This window comes from Poecile atricapillus, chromosome 10 (assembly GCF_030490865.1).
Source record: "Poecile atricapillus isolate bPoeAtr1 chromosome 10, bPoeAtr1.hap1, whole genome shotgun sequence".
NCBI classification, from domain to species: domain Eukaryota; kingdom Metazoa; phylum Chordata; class Aves; order Passeriformes; family Paridae; genus Poecile; species Poecile atricapillus.
This window is the reverse complement of record NC_081258.1, coordinates 1,379,923-1,395,204: the sequence shown is the minus strand read 5'-3', so window position 1 is coordinate 1,395,204 and position 15,282 is coordinate 1,379,923. Positions and strand designations below refer to the sequence as shown.

The window sequence follows — 15,282 nt, the reverse complement described above, 5'->3', positions numbered from 1 at the left end:
TGCCCCTGGCTCTGGCAGGAGTGTGTTTGTCCTGCTGCCACCAACAGCTGGGCTGGACTCTGGCTTTGACTCTGTGTTTGATGATTCCCAGGAATTCTGGGCAATGGAGTGCCTGCTGTGCTGGTTTATCATGGATGGATCCAGGCTATTTTGAGAGTGACATAAATGCTGCATGGATTCATTCCTTCTTTGCACATCTCCCTGGAAAGTCCTGGACACAGATGTGGGAAATGAAGTCTTCCTCAAGTTTGATTTGTTTGCATTAATAAGAGACATTTGTATCAAGAAAGAAAAAAATCAAGCTGTAGTTGGTGTGAATTTGGGTTAAAGCATCCTGATGATGACATCAGAGGTTTGCATCATGCAAAACATACATTTTCCATACATGGAAAATATGGAATTTGCTTTTGGTAATACAGAAATAATGTGGATTAGGCACTGTGATGGCACAGGATCCAGAGCCATGCACTGCAAAAAGGGAGAGAGCAAAGGGGGCTGAGAAGCAAGTGCTTAAATGTGGATTTTTTTCTTGGTTATAGCTCATATCTTGGATAATCTGTTGTCCCTAAATGTCTTAAGTAGTGGAGTTACCTGGAAATTCCTTGTGGTAATGAAATTGTCCAGTACAAAGGACCTTGGTGGTTTGGGTGTGTTTGGTTTTGTCTTTTTTTATCTTTGGCCTGAAAATTAGCTGAATGCTAAACTGGGTAGAAAATGCATTTTTCCTACTGCATAGTGTCAAAATAGCTGAAATAGAAAACTTGTCTAGATATGTTTAGGTGTCCACTTAAATGGTTTTTGGTTTTTTTTGTTTGAATGATGTTTCTTAGTTATTGCCATGGATTGGATTCTCACATTTAATGGTGCAGTGTCTCACTGGTTTTTACACTGACTAAAAAAATTACAGCTAGATTAGGCAGTCTTTAATCTTCAGTAATTGAATTATGATTTGATTTCACAACAAAAGATGTGTAGATGTCTCCTAGAATAGATTGATAATGAATATCTGAATACTTAACACTAAGAACACATTGGGCTTTTTCCTTTGAAAGATAAGAGAAGAGTATAGGTTACTGTAAAAGGGAACTTAAATGAGTGTAGTCTGTTTGCACTGAAGCAATTTCAAGAACAGTTTAATGACTAAAAGCATCAAACAAACCTAAATTCATATATTGAAGAATGGTAAATGAATGTTTTCATTTGTTGTAAAGAGTTGATTTAGTTGGTGGACAAAAGGCAAGTTGCATTGAGATTAAAATAGATCTGAGTTGAGAAGGAATGACGTGTGAGAAACAAGCTGGGCTGTGCTTTGTGTCTGTTTCTGAGCAGGCTGCTTCTCCCCACATGTCAGGGCTCCTTTTCCTCCTTGGTGTTCCCCTCTCCCCTTCATGTCCCACAAAGAGTTTTCCTTGCAGAAAAACAACCTGGGTACACTGGAGCTCTCAAGGCACACAGTAAAAGTGGCAACTTGTCAGAGCACAATTGATTTATTGTCATGGTCCCTCTTTTGTGAGGAGAAAAGGAACCATGGCAGGACCCCAAGGCCAAGGGCAGGCTCTTGCAACACTTGCAGCAATATATCTGAGAGTGGAATCCATGGGGCAAAGGACAGGACAGTGCAGCCTGCTCTTGTGAGGACTGGCTGATAGGGCTGGAGGAAGCCGGGGGGAGTTTCTACACAAAACTTAAGATGTGAAAGCTTGAAGGAGTGACAAGAAAGATTTCCCTCTGTGCAGCAGGACTGTGAACAAAACAGAAGGCTATTTTTCCTGGCATGTCTCAAGCAGTTTGGGTCAAAATACTCATTGGTGTAAGGCCATTAGACTACAGAAGAGTTACCCTGGGTTAAACTTGTCCTCGCTGTGGCTGAGGCAGGGGAGGGATTCTAGCTTTGAAGAAAGTAAGCTAGAGATTTATTCTCTTTTAAGTATCTCCTCCTACACTGTTGTACCTTTTTCTCTGCCTTAAAACTTTCTTCCAGCAAGCCCCTGGTTTTGACAACCATCTGTCAGCCCTCCGAGATAAAAGAGCAGAATTGCTGAAGGCTCCACCGAGGAGCGCTGTGCAAAGCCTGAAAAGAATTGTCCACTTTTAAGCTGCCCTACATTTAATTATATGGTTGGAGCTTTTAAGTGAGCACTGGGATTTGAGATGGGATGAAGCCTGCAATTTCTGTAATAGCTCTGAGGACGTGAGTGCTGTGACCTCCTGTTTACTCAGGATTGATGTTGTGTGCCTGGCACTGCCCAACTGCACAGGCTCACAAAGCAGAATGCACAACGACACAAAAGGCACAAGTTGACAGCTTGAGATAAGCTTAAACCCTTTTCAAATGTAGTAATTATAATATATGTGCTAATAAGAGTGCCTAGAGCTTTTATTTCATAGTCTGCTTGTTGCTGCAGCACAGCTGAGTAAGGGTTGTTAAAATGTGGTGAGCTTTGGACATTGGTCAGCTGCTGCTGAAACAGCCCCAAACATCCAAAATGGTTCAGGAGCTGAGTTAGTTATTGAAATTTCTCAGTCCAGGGAGGCCTGAAATGAGGAGTCTATTCCAGATTAGTATCAGGATAAATGGGGCTCTTTGGCAGCAGTAGGGTTTGCTGAAATGACATATTTTCTTGTAAAGACAGTGGCCACTACCTTCAGAGGCTGAACTAATTTAATACTTGAATGCACTGAAGGAATAAGATTCCTGGTACTACAGAGACATTGCAGCTTGAGTTTTTTGCCATAGATCTAAACTGTTCTGGAGATTGCTCTTGGTCCCTGGCTGCATGTCCTGGTGTGCAGAGCAAGGGGTGCTGTGAAGGACCTGGAACAGCAGCAGTGCCCAACACTGAGCAGGCAGCAGGACAGGAGCAAGCCTAACGCATTTGTAGATGCTTAGAAACTTCCCTTTCCACGTTGACTGCATGCATGAATCCCAAATTTAAAATTACCTGGCAGGTACAGAAAACACCAAAAGCAAAACCTTTTGTCTATTAATAGCATATTTGTGCCTTCAATTCTCTTTTCTCCTGCCTATCACCAAGCCACACAGGGTTGTCAGGCAAAAACAAATGTCTGTTTCCACAAACAGAAATAGTTTTCCAAACCTTTGTGAATACTCTCAATGTTGTTTGCCTCACTTAACTGGGGAATGAAAAATGCAATATGAGAGAAAATATGACTGAAATCGGGAAGGAGAAGTGGGACTTCAGCTTTTTCATTGCCTGATAACAAGTTCAATGCTTCATATCAGCTCCTTGCTGGCACAGGAACTGGATTTGTATTTAAGGACACAACCAGCTTAGAACATGAAAATTGAAGTTATTTTTCAGTGATCAACCTTTCTTGGAGCAAACCTGTGAACAGAGGAGTTCTCTCCGTTCTGTCAGACCCAGTGGTTGAAAATAACTACTTAGAAAGAAATACTTTAATAATTAAATAGTCAACATTGTTTGGGGTAGAAATAGTGATTACAATAGCATCCTCTCTGTGCCTGGGCCTCTTGCCAATGAGACTCTCACATGAAAATTGATGAGTAAGCAGCAAGTTTAATATTGCAGCTTCCTTTTTTTTTTTTTGTTGCTTTGCTTTGCTGGGAGCAGCACTGTTTCCACTAGAAAATATTGGAGAAATGCATTATCTTCTTGCAGTTTATTTATAAATGGAACAAATTCAGAATTAGACTTTTTATTTTCTGTTTCTGATTTGCCATTATCAGGAATGCATTCTCCACTTTTTGAGGCGAATGTGTAGCTGTATGAATAGCATTGACCTTATTTTTCTGATTTGGACTCTGTGGCCTGTAAGAAGACTATTTTCCATTTCTGTCCTTCAAAATAAAAAGGAGGAGAAGCAGTAACCCCCTGGACACTGATGTGATGAGCCTCATGGAAGCTTTTGTCCATGTTTAGAGAAGAATAATGTTTGTTATGCTGCTGAATGCTGGGGCCACTTCTTTGTTTCCTCACCCCCCCTTTATAAACATTTCAATATGACCAGAATCAGCTCTGTAAAACAAGATGCCTTCCCGGTCTGTAGGACTCCCTAAAGATGACACTGAATCCTCACCCTAAAGGGAAAGCAGATAATCTTCAGCAAGAGCACAATTCCTGTATTTCATCCCTGGGTCCTGGTTTGAGGCAGAATTGCTCCCCTCCACCCAGAGCTCCTGCCCTGCCCAGGAGGCAGCACATTCCCAGCTGCAGGAATCCTTCAGCACCTGCAGTGCTTGAGCAGCACAGGAGCTGTGGGAAGATTGGGTACAAAACCCTTCCTGAGCTCCATTCCCACTGCCACAGGCAGAATCCTGCCTTGTGTATTCGGGCACAGCACCCTGTCAGCAGCTGAGAGCTGTTCCAAAGTTTAAAAAAGGCAAGAAAAGAAAAGTCCTGATAAAGCAGGATGCTATTTTTGCAGTGGGACAGTGCTTTGTGCTGTTCCAGTCTCAGACCAGGAAAGGAAAACATCCCTCCTACAGTTTGATCTGGTGCTGTGTTGGATACAGCCTGGAGGACAAGGAGCACAGCTTCTGTGAGATGTGTGGTATTTATTGTGAAACTCATCCCTTTTAGAGGTGTGAACGCTGAAACTGCTTTGAACCACGTTTGCTCCATATGGGAAATGGGAGTTCCAGCACAGTTCAGGGTGGTGTGAGGGCAGAGAGGGAGGCTGGCTCTGCTGGGGGCACACCCAGGAGTTTGTCATTTTATTCAAAGGGAAATACAGGAATCTTTCACAGAAAGCATGGTGTGCTACTCCAGCAGATCCATTCATGCCCAAATGTCCATTGTCAGGCTGGAAATAACATCAGGAGAGCAGCATTTCTTCCTGCTCTGAGAATGTTGCATTTGAGAGCTGCCTGTGGAGCATGAGGAAGAGATGGGGCTGCACTGGGAGGCTTGGGAGGAAACCTTCCAGAATTCCAGAGCTGGGGGAGGTTAAAGAGAAGGGAGGAGGGCAAAAGCAGCACGGTAGGCCAAGGGAGCGTATTTGCTGTGGGGAGGGGAGACTAGAAACACATGCAGAGTATTTTGACACATGCAAGATCATGAAGAGCCACTGTACCATTGCCATCTCCTGCCAGAGTGCTCTTGAACCTTTAAAATTCCGGTGTTTTCCTTGGATTAATGTTGATATAATTTATATATTAGTAAAGGCCTGTCTGCACAAACCAGCCTTTGAAATAAGTCATGATATTAAAGGCTAAAGTCCTTGAAACCTTCCTGCAGAAGAGAGAGTAAAGCAAAACAATATCCTTGTGTGTAAGGGAAAAAATGTAAACTGTGTGTGTTAGCCAATAGTAGCTTGCTCTGCCTGCAGACCCTGTAGAACCCTATAAAAGGTGTGTTAATAATAGAAATAAACGGTGTTCACGTTTACTTCTGTGAAGGCTGGTGAATAAACTGGCAGTCTCTCAATAGATAAACCCACCTGTGATACTGCTGTGAAACCACACGTGCTGTACCCAAACTCTGTGCCCTACACTAAAGGCTGGCTGCTCCTGCCATACTCTGCTGCAAATAAAATCCCTCCGAGCCTCCCCTGCCTGCTGTGCTGTGCCCCCTGTTCCAGGGCTCACCCCAGGAGTGAGCTCTGAGCTCTGCTGGCTCCTGTCCCCCCTGTGCTCCTCCTGTGCCCCTGTGCTCCCCCTGTGCTCCCCCTGTTCCCCCTGTGCTCCCCCTGTTCCCCCTGTGCTCCTCCTGTCCCCCCTGTGCTCCTCCTGTCCCCTCTGTGCTCCTCCTGTCCCCTCTGTGCTCCCCCTGTTCCAGGGCTCACCCCAGGAGTGAGCTCTGAGCTCTGCTGGCTCCTGTCCCCCCTGTGCTCCTCCTGTGCCCCCTGTTCCCCCTGTGTTCCCCCTGTGCTCCCCCTGTTCCCCCTGTGCTCCTCCTGTCCCCCCTGTTCCCCCTGTGCTCCTCACAGGCTGATCCAAAGGGATCACCCCAGAAATGATCTCTGTGCTCTGCTGGCTCCTGTCCCCCCTGTTCCCCCTGAGCTCCTCACAGGCTGATCCAAAGCCCAACACCCACAGCTTTCCTGCCTCTTCCCACCAAAGCTGAGGGCACCTGCGGTGTCAGGGCAGCATTGTACAAAACCTGGACACGAGACACGTGTGATTCAATCACTTCATTCTAACATGGGCTTCTCAAAAGCTGCAAGTATGGATTTATATTTTTACTTCTGTCTGGCCTTAATTTTGATGTTTAGGAGCTCTAATTTTGCAAGAAACATTCCTTAAACATCATCAGTGCCTCCTTTCCCCTGCTACACAAGCAGAGAAAACAAATTGGCTCAGCCAATCCACTGAGCCATGCTGGACGTTGCTGAGGCTTTTTTCTTGACGGGCATCAGGTATAATTGGGCAGAAATGGGAATAAATCCCTTTGCACCTTCATCTCTGGCTTGAATGAACTCCAAACCCAGGGAGAAGCCATTAATCTTTGGTGGTGCAGGAGGGGAATTTGAGAGGGGTTAAGCAGTGGGGTGGCACAGGCTCCATTAAACTGGACAAGGGGGCCTGTAGGGGTTTCCCCTACAAACTGGGCTGCTGTGTTTAATATACACTGTGCAATGAAGGGGACATCACTGAGGAGGAGGAGAAGGAATAATTGCTGTTGTCATACTAAAAGAACTTTATGAAGACTTTTATTAAATCCTTATGAATTCCAGTTATAGCAGCATCTTTCACAAGTTAAATTTTTAATTTCTGAGCTATCTCATTTTGTTTTTTAACACTGTAGAATACTCCATCTGAAATAAATGCACTAGTTCAGAAATAATGGCAGGGGAAGAACCAAAAAAGCAGTACATTTTTTACTCAGACTTCTGCAAAAAAAACCTCAAAACTCTGCAACATTTATTTGATGACTGAAACAAGTAATTGAAGTCTTTATTTGCTATTTATTTGCCTTAAATGGGTGAACTTATAATTATTGGGTACCTGTGATGACACAAAGCTACAAATATAACATAAACCAGGGGGATGTGCAGAACTGATTTCTAACAAATACCCATAGGAAAGCATCAATTAACTCAAATGAGGCCATTTTCACTGAAATGTAGATGTGGATAAATAATGCATGGAAACAAAGTCTGTTTGATAAAATTCTCCAAGAGGTTATTCCTGGAGCTTGCATTTGTATTGTCTTTATCTGTACCATGCAGGCTGAGCCCCTGCCTGTCGTGTCCTGCTGTAAATGCTCTTCCAGGGGTGCCAAAAGTCCCTGTGTCACATCCCAGAAATGGCCAAAATCCACCACAACTCCAGCAGCTGCTGCACTGCTGCTGCTGCACTGCTGCTGCTGCGCTGCTGCCGCTGCACTGCTGCTGCACTGCTGCCGCACTGCTGCTGCACTGCTGCTGCACTGCTGCTGCTGCACGGCTGCTGCACTGCTGCCGCTGTGCTGCTGCTGCTGCTGCCATCGTGGCTCTTTTGGTGACGGCAGAAAAGCAGCGCTGTCCCCTCAAGTCCCCCTGAAATGAGTTCAGTGCCATCACTTCATTGATGTAGGAAAATCTGTGTCAATAAAAATGAATGGTTCACTTGTTAAGTTCTCTGGGTGTCACATATTAAGGATTCATTTAGATCTATTTTGGGCATCCTATAGAAATAATGTCACGGTAATATTTGCCTGTTTAAGGCTTTATGTGCATATCTGAGAGGGTATGTGAGGGGCTGTGCAGCTCAGCAGCAGAAATATGATGATACAAAAATCAGATTTTGCTCCAAAAGTTTGTTTTAGTAGATTTACTGCTACCTCTGTAGGGTTCAGCAGTATTTGAAATGAATTTATGGTGGTGGAGCTTGTGTTTAATGTAATAATTAAAACCTGCCCAATGCTTTTTCCTTTGTAATGTGTAAGCTTGGGATGTTTTAGTCTTTTTCCTATCAAGTCTTTTTTGTCTGACAGAGGAAAATGGTGCTGTAAAGAAACCAGCCAGAGTTTGTGAGAGCAGAGCCAGCTCATCTCAGTCCTGCTGGTGCTCCTGGCCACGTCCTTGCCTTGGGAGCAGAGCAGACATCCTGTGACAGGGAGGATCCTGTGCTCCACAAGTTTTTCCAGATGTATTTTTCCCTCCTTCCCACTTATTCAGCTGCATTTAGAACGACCATATTTTGTTGTTCATGGGGGTCTTAGCAAAGGATCTTTCCAGCAGGCCCAGGGCAGTTCTGTGCCTTGCTGAGGGATGAGAAGATGCTGCTTGTGGAGGTCAGAGGTTGTGCTGTGTGATTTACCCTTCCTGCTTGGGCTGGCCGTGAGTGAAGCCATTAAGGGCTTTGTCTCACTCACTGTGAGTGCCTGTGCCTGTGGAGAAGATGCTTCTTCATCCAGGAGAAAAGTCAGAAATAAAGATGGTTTTGGTCACTGCCAACTTTAGTCCCACCCATCATCTCAGTTGTGCCTGCAGTGTTTGCAGAAGGAATTGTTTTCCTGGCTTGGTGAGCTGCTCCTGCTCTCAGGGGATGTGAGAAGCAGGATAAGTAAGATTTTCTGCTAAAAATCATCCACTGCAACAGAAATATTTGTGTATTTCAAACATTCTGATACAGGTTTTTGTGGTTTAACAGACAAATCAGCACCTTGTCTGTTCGCATTTTGGATTTTTGTTTCATTTTAGGCAGTGAGTAGAAACAAATTCTCTTTGAAATGATATTAAAACATTGGACTTTGCTAAATATAAAGTTACATGATTAAAGATGTATTTTTATCTAATCTAACATTTGGGATTAACTGGTTACAGTTTTGCCTGTTATATAAATATTTTAGCTTCTCTCAGGGAAAAGTTCATATTTACTTGAATGTCAGTCAGTGTTAGGGGGAATTAACTCAATTCATCTAATGGTTGATTGTTACTTAGGAAATTTAAAAGCAGAATTTATATAAAATGATTTGATTGCTATCTTCAGAAAATGAGGTTTCCTTTGAACCCAATCTCAGTTCTTAAATATCTGTTCCATGATAATATGGTCAGCAATTTTTTATACTGGGAGCTTTATTCATCTAGGCTGTTTCTGTGTTTAGTTAATGATAGATTTCAAATTTAAAAAAAAACCACCAGCAACTGAATTTCTGTGTCCAAGGGTACACCTGTGCCAAGACTTTTGAAACTGTGGCATTGCATTATTCATTTTTTTCCTTAGAAATTGGTATTGAGAAAGAGTAGCCAGGTATATCCCGACTCAATTCTGAGTTTTTCACCTAGAGAATGAAAATTTTGCTCACTCCTTTTGAAGGCAGCTAAGATTTTCATGTTTTTTAGCATAAAACTAATTTGCTTTTCCTGAATTCTCATGCCAAATAGCAGGTTTTAGGTTTTTGGTTTACAAAAGCTCTTTGAGCTTGGTGGTAATTCAAATGGCAGAGCTGCTGTTCTGCTCTTGCATGGGATGTTTACCTGTTGTCTGCTCTTTGGAGCTGTGCTGGAGGAGCAGCTGCCTGTTCATCCAACGGGACAGGAGCCAAAGAAGAGAAAAACAGCCAGACAAAATATCTTACTTATGAATTCTGCTTTAATAAATGTGCTTTCTATGGATGATTCATGAATTTTATGATTACATTCAATTATTTTTTAACAGCTCATGCTTCATTTCATCAAGAATTTCAATCAATGCCAACTGATTAATTATCATTCTCCTAGTAGCCTTTTGTCTAATAAACAGTTCTAACGAGCATGTTCAGTCTTGGCATGGATAAATGTCAGCCATGTACTAATAAAACACTCCTGGAACTGGATGCTGGAGGTCCTCATGCTTTAGATCTGTTTTTGAGGAGACAAAACCCCAATCTCCTCCCATCTGCTTGCCCTTTCCATCCAAGATAAAAGCTGTACTTGAGCAGCAAAGGCCAAATTTCTTCATTCAAGAATTCCTTCATGCCACGGTGAAATATTGTTAATTCCACTGTCTTGACCTTTAATTTTTCATCTCCTTTTGCACAACACATTCAGGAAACTTTTTGGAGTGGCTTTCCACACACTGTTCTGGGTGTTGTATGTGTTCATTTCCACCCACACTCTGCCAAAGCCCAGATCCCCACGAGCCAAAGGGAGCCTCTGGCAGAGCCTGCTCTGTGTGTGGCAGATGAGGCTGATGTTGGTGCTTTTTCTGGGTGTAATTCCAAAACATCCAAGCCCAGAGCCTTTCCAGAGCAGGGCTGGATATTGCAGAGCTGCCTCATGGCTCCAGGCACGCTGCTCTTGCATACCTTGGAACAGATGGTTCATTTAAGCACTGGCACAGTACCTCAGCTAATTGCTTGAGACCTCCCATTTTTCCACTTTATTTGGGTAAGAAGTGGGCAGCCCTGCCTGCACAGAAATGTGAACATATGAATGGTAAATAAAAACAGAATGAGAAATGTGAAACCGCCCTTAATTGTGTGAGTGGGTTTCTTGAGTTCTCACAAAATGAATCAAGGAGAAACAACAAGGATTGTCTGGATTGGCACTTGGGGATCTGGTTGCATCTGTAGCTTTGCAGCTGTGTGTTCCATCAAAGGCTCCCTGCCCTCTCACAATTTCCTCTTCTCTTGTGGGAGAGTAGGATACAGATGGAGTGATGATTCCCAGACTCTGATGTATTGTCTTTCAGCACTGGATTTTTTTGTGTGGCTGTGTTTAAAGGCACTTCACAGATTTTTGGTTTGCTAATTTAATGGAATTTTTTGGATATGGATTTTTTTTTAACATTCCTAAAATCCAGGGCCACAATGTGCCACTTCTGTGTGAGGAAGTGAGATATTTGTGTCAATTCTGGACATACATTCACACATGTACTTATTTTGGAAAAGTCTGAAACCTCCCCACCTTCCCTTGCTCTTGTTGCCCTTCTCTGCACCTTTCTGTGTGTCCAGAGAATCCAGAGGCTTTTTGGGATGGAGGAACAAACCCACGAGCAGCTGTTGGGTTGTGACTGCACATGGATATTCAGTAGGTTTTTCCCTTACAATTTCTGTAGCTTTGCTTTCTCTTTTTGTCCTTCTGGAATGTTGAATGGATCTGTTTGAATGCCAAGAGCTTTTTAGCACTTTCAGGGAGGATTGGGAGGGCTTTCTACAATTCCATGACAGCTACCCTTGGTGACTTCTCAGGAATTTCTCAAGAGCTTTGCTCCCCTTGCAGTCCTTTTTCCTGATCCCTGGAGTCCAGACTGCTGTAGTGCTCCTCCTCCCACTGGAAAAATCCACCCCCTTATTCCTGTCCTGGGAGCCCTTCCTTGTCCCACGGCAGCTGGGTATGAGGGGCTTTGGGGATGCATGGCTGAATGTTTTGGGAATTGTCAGTGCAGTCTGCTCCATCTCCATTTCACCTTTCAGGGAGTGCCTGGTGTGTGATCCCTGTCCCTTTGTCTGTCCCTTTGTCTGTCCCAGCTGAGGGATTGCGCTGCTGAGGCTGCAGGGACAGCACAATGATCTCAAACTGAATCACCACATGGACAACACAAAGTTCATTTTCCCTTGTTTATCCTAATGCAGGCTTACAGCAAAGGGAAATGCCACTGCCCAGGGAGTTTGTTTGCTGAGTTTAGTCTTTACTTTAATTGTGGAAAATATTCTTTCTGACCATATAAGCCATCACAGATCAGGCTGATGTGTGCTGATGTGCTGTGTTTGCTACACAGAGAAGTCTGGTTAGTGTTGCACCTGACCAACCTGGAGTTTGCAGTTAATGAATTATAATCAATTTAAAATGAGCTTTTTCTTAGATCTGGCATGAACTTAATTTTCTGGTGTTTTTGTTGTGCTGTTTTATTGCCATGGTGCTGTGGAAAGCCCAAGGTTGTGCCATACAAGCAGGAACTTCGGAAGATGAGTGAGAAACATTGTCTGGTGTATCCTGTGCCTTTTAAATTCTAGATGTGTACTCCAAATTTACACTGCAAGGGAGAAGGACAGAGAAACCAGGTCCAACAGAGCAAAATTTGAAAATTATAAATGTATTATTTACTGTGAAATTCTGTATGGAAAAAAGTATTTCTTTCTTTTTGCAGGCATAGTTGGTAATTGTGGGTTTTCCTAGCCCACTAGCATTAGCAAAGAGGAGTATTTCCACAGTAAATGTAATGTTTCAGTCCTCACAGCACTGCAGAAAGCCTTTGAAAGGCATTTTCCATGCAGCAGGGTCATTGAATGTTTAAGTTCTGTGCAAAGATGGAGTCCATTGCCTAAAAGGAAGAGAGAGGGATAATACTATATGAGGCTTCTGTGAATTGTTTGTTGACACTCTCTGACTACTGAGCATAAACAAGTTTCAAATACCTGTTCCCGTCTCCTGCTCCCCTCTCCTGGGCAGATTCAGGGAGTCCCTCGGTGCTGAACGGAGCCAGGGCTTAGGAAAACATCAGGGTGCCTCTTGCAGGGTATAATATCCAGGACAGGAATTCCTCATCCCTGCAGTCTGTCCACACTGAGCACAGAACAGGATGAAAAAAATCTGTTCAGAATCTAACAGGGGGAGGAGGAATAAGAGTCAGATAATATCTGTAAGTATTTTCAAGGAGCATTTAGAAGGGCTACTGCTGTGAGGTAGGGCTGGCCAAGATAAACATTTCATTTCAGGGCAAATCACCTCTCCCAATGGATACAAATATTAGAAACTCTGAAATGGGTGGTAATGTTGGCTCCCAGTTGGATTTCTGCTGTACTCTGTATTTCTTATCACCTGTATACATTAATAAAAATATACTCAGGGTTGGGAACTGTGAAGCATTTAAGTGTGATAAATGCTCTATTATCTAATAAGGATGATATCTAGCAGATAATATCACAATATTAAAATATATACCAGTATTGTGAAGCATGCAGTTGCAATCTTACAGGGCACAATAAAAGTACATCTTAATAGCAGCAGGGACATGACCAGAAATTCCAAAGAAATTCCCAGGGAGAAACATCATTCTTCATCTTTTCTGTTGAGTGACTCTGTCTGAAGGCCAAAATAGCCAGAGTCAGATGGAAAAGGTGGGATCTGCATCGTCTGTTAAGGCTTCTTGGAAGCTGGGTGAGTGCTTTGGGCATCCAAATTGCTTCATTTGATGGAAAACTGAGGATGCTCCTCAGTACACCTCATTCAGGACGGGGAAATAAAGAAAAGTACAAAAAGAGCTGGGAGAAGGACTGGAATCAGCACATGGCAGTTGAGTATGAACCCTGAAGTTGTTACACACGGCCAGAAGAGCTGCAGAGCTATGGACAGGCAGCTGATGTGCTCCTCCCAGAGCACAGAGCACACACCTGAGCTGCTGAATGCCCTGCACTGGGCCCAGACACTCCCCTGAGCAATTTCTGCCTTCATCTGCCTGGGAACCAGCCTCAGCTTGAGCCATCCCAGAAAACTTCACCTGAATGGAGACTCTGATATGCAGACATTTATTCAGGACCAAGGCAGAGAAATAAATTATTGAATTTTTTAAGGCATGTTTTTGGCTTTTCTAGAAACTTGTCCCTGTTGTTTTCAGCAGAGGTTTGGAGCTTGCCAGGGTGTAGCTTTGGAAATTCTTTGTGCTTCCCACTAAACCTCGATCTTGGCTCAGAATGTGGGAAAGAATCTCTCAGGAGCAAGATGACCACTGCAAAGGCAGATTGTTGGGAAAAAAGGGAGGAATTGGGAATTTGTCTGCTGAAGCTCAGGTCTCCAGATTTGTGTGTGTGTGTGTGGGTTAGAAGTTTTGGGGTTCAAATTTGCCTTGAGACATTGGGGGCATTAATATTGCTGAAAGTTCTTGTTTTTGATGTAATTCTCATTTTTCATGTAATTCTGCTCACTGGGAAGGGCACGTTGCCCTTTCACCTGAGGTCTCTTGGGTAGTCTGGTGCACATTTTTGGTTTTAATCTCAGTATTAGCACTTTCCTGACTCAGAGTATTCTCATAAAGATAAATTATTTAGAAAACCACCAAGTCCTACAGCGATGAGGTTCATTTACAAAGCAAATTCAGTATACAGGAATAAATAAAACTGAGCAGGTAATAAGGAGAAATATAGAATAATTGCTTCTCAAAAGATAGTTATCATACTAGGAACCAAATTAGAAATGTTGAAGTAAAAATAATACATACTGAAGCAAGTAATTAAGATTTTCAACATACATGGAAGAGAACAGACAATAAGTTTTACTGTCAACTTTGAAAATAATTCTTCTTCAAAATTCTAAATACAAACCCCATGATGAAAGGACTCTGCAATCCTAACTGATATTTAGGAGAGAATATTTACATATATACATAAATTTTATTTTCTAATAGAATTGTGCAGGGGACTGTTTGTCCTTCCACTTCATATTCTGTGTCATTGGTTGAAATAAATTTCAAGAGACTGCTTTTTCATAAGTTTTATGGATTATAGGAACAAGGAAGGACACAATATACCAATTTTTACTTGCTTCTTTGCATTCTAAAGAATAGCTTTGTACTGCAAGCTCCATACTTTCTTATGGAGAAAATAATACTGCAAGAATACAAAACAGAAAATTCCAGCATATTTAAAGTGTGCCTGAAGCTTCCAAAACCAACCATGTATAAGGGTTATATATTTATAAAGAAAGTTTAAATTTTCCCAGCCATGCTGCTTTTTGTAATGTACTGTAGCCATGTGGCCCTTGCAGTGTCACACATTTACTGCTAACAGTCTTGTATTTTGATTAAATAAAACAATTCCAGTGGCTGTGCCTGAGTTTTGCATGTGATGGACCCAGGTTTAAGCTATACATTATTCCTGCTAAAGCCAGGTTGCTGCTTGAATAGTTATTTCATTTAAGCCCCTTTAACTGGATGTTCCTTGTTGCTTTTCAGCTGCTGAATTTCCACTCCAGCAGACGTTTCCTCCTTTGTAAATGTCAGATTTCCTCATGTGCACCATGGTTTCACTGTCTCTGGAAGCTCTCTCATCCTCAGTGTAGCAGATCTGCAGATGAGCCCACCACAGGTACCGTGAGCGACACAAAATTTCACCTGCTACATTGTGAAATTTTATTGCTATTGGCAAATGACCCACCAGTGTATTGTAGCATGAACTAACATTGTCTGACTGCCTGGTAATGAGCTGATTAGTAATGCAAAATAATTGCAAACAGAATTGATATTGTGCTCCTGAGCAAAACAGCAAAATCGATACAGTTCCACCTCTTGGACTGCAGGAATTTTTCTCTTTTTTTGCTTATATATTAAAATTGTGGAATTGACTCCCCCTAACCTGTTCTTTCTCAGTAGAAAAGCATTAAATCTGTGAGGTGAAATAGGCATAGGTGAACAATGATATTTAGTGATTTTACAGTCTAGCTTGTGCACTGTCTCACATC

The 15,282-nt window shown here is 42.7% G+C and overlaps 1 long non-coding RNA gene across 1 annotated transcript in view; it reads left to right on the top strand.

Annotated features, from left to right (window-relative positions):
* The window catches only part of LOC131582595 (uncharacterized), a 28,716-nt gene extending 13,815 nt beyond the window's left edge, over positions 1-14,901 (top strand). Inside the window, exon 3 of the long non-coding RNA XR_009278368.1 lies at positions 14,777-14,901. This is a non-coding gene — a long non-coding RNA (uncharacterized LOC131582595). The remainder of the gene's footprint in view (positions 1-14,776) is intronic.
* The last annotated feature ends 381 nt before the right edge of the window (positions 14,902-15,282 follow it).